The sequence below is a fragment of the Fukomys damarensis genome, unplaced genomic scaffold (genome assembly GCF_012274545.1).
Source record: "Fukomys damarensis isolate Sample0158 unplaced genomic scaffold, DMR_v1.0_HiC HiC_scaffold_25, whole genome shotgun sequence".
NCBI lineage: Eukaryota > Metazoa > Chordata > Mammalia > Rodentia > Bathyergidae > Fukomys > Fukomys damarensis.
This window is the reverse complement of record NW_022900937.1, coordinates 16,717,186-16,719,050: the sequence shown is the minus strand read 5'-3', so window position 1 is coordinate 16,719,050 and position 1,865 is coordinate 16,717,186.

Below are 1,865 nucleotides of genomic sequence, written 5' to 3'. Positions count from 1 at the left end.
CTATCAAACTGAGGGAAGGAAACCAACCAGAGCCTTTGTGTGCCCACCTTGCCCTGAATTCTGAGAGGCCTAAAGGGTGCTCTCCCTTCCTCAAGGTAACAGCCTCACAGCAAGAATGGTCAATTGGGCTGTTTTATATTCCAACCAGGGAGAATCTTGGTTCCACACAGAAAAAACAAAGGAAAGGTCCAACAGCCAAGGACTCTGGTCAATTGCCCACGAAACAGGGATCTATTGAGAACTGCCACTAGGTCCAACCTCACCAAGCTCCACCACAGCCAGAATGCCCAGGCCTCTCCCTCCTCGAGTATTGAAATACAAAGACCAACCCTTGGGCCCAGGTGGGAACAAAGCCCAGAGCCTCGATGGAGCAGTCCGGAACTCCTGGCTGGTCCAGCATCCCTGCGGTGAGGTAGGCCATGCTTTCCATCACGTAAGCCTTCTGAGCCATGAGAGCAAACTTTTCCTGGGGTGTTCAGAAAACCACAATTGTGAGCTGAGACCCAAGTCTGATGACCAGAAAAGAAGCTAATGAAGTCAGGAGCCTCATTGCCCAAGAGAACCAAATCCAGCCTTAATAAAAGGGGCCTAGTGCTCGCCTTGACAACACATACACTAAAATAAAAGGGGCCTATGCCAACCAAACACCCTCTGGTCTTAAGTCACTGCACAAGAGGCACCAGGACAGAGAGAACAGCAAGCACATGTTTCACATCCACATGGTGAGATCACAGCCTTCGGTACCTGGATTAACCCGAATTCACTCAGTTTCCTGTTGAACTGCTTTCTTGTGCAGGCATACTCGGCAGTCAGTTCTGAAGGAGAACAGAGTTGTTAGAACTGGAACCTTTCTCATTATCCAAGCATGATCTATAGGGCTCTGGGTCACCATTACCCTTCGAGCCCACCGCAGGAACTAAAAGAACCCTGTCTGCTGCAATCAGATGCCCCCAAAGCCAGTGACCTGTGCTCCATCATCTACAGGTCTGGGGCAGGACATCTGCTCCTCATGGGCCCAGCAGACAATGGCAGGAGGAAAGTAGATGGGATTCTGAGTCACACCCAGACCTCAGGCCTGGCCGTGTTCTTAGCAAAGGGCCCAGGTCAAGCACTCCACCTTCCTCAACACTGTCAACCTGAGTCACTGTAAGACACAGAGGGAAGGCAGATGCACCTGCTTTCAGAACATAGGACTGGAGGTGAAGGAGAACAGTTGTTAGAACTGGAACCTTTCTCATTATCCAAGCATGATCTATAGGGCTCTGGGTCACCATTACCCTTCGAGCCCACCGCAGGAACTAAAAGAACCCTGTCTGCTGCAATCAGATGCCCCCAAAGCCAGTGTGCTGTGCTCCATCATCTACAGGTCTGGGGCAGGACATCTGCTCCTCATGGGCCCAGCAGACAATGGCAGGAGGAAAGTAGATGGGATTCTGAGTCACACCCAGACCTCAGGCCTGGCCGTGTTCTTAGCAAAGGGCCCAGGTCAAGCACTCCACCTTCCTCAACACTGTCAACCCGAGTCACTGTAAGACACAGAGGGAAGGCAGATGCACCTGCTTTCAGAACATAGGACTGGAGGTGAGTTCTGGGTACACCTGAGTGATACATCAGTCTCCACCCAGGTCCTGGCAACCTCTGAAGACCAAGCTCCAAGAGCTTCCTGGTGTGCCTTAGCCACCCAGGATGGCACCCACACCCATGCATTTCTGGGCTGTGGGATCTCATCCGAGGTTCTGTCCCTTATGCTGACCATGTGCATGCCCTGCAAAGCTCTTACCGAAGCTGAAGCAGGAGCCTTGCAAGCAGCACAGCAGAGAAGCCCTGAGCCCAGCCCAGAAGCACTGGTTTCAGTCCAGGTGTGG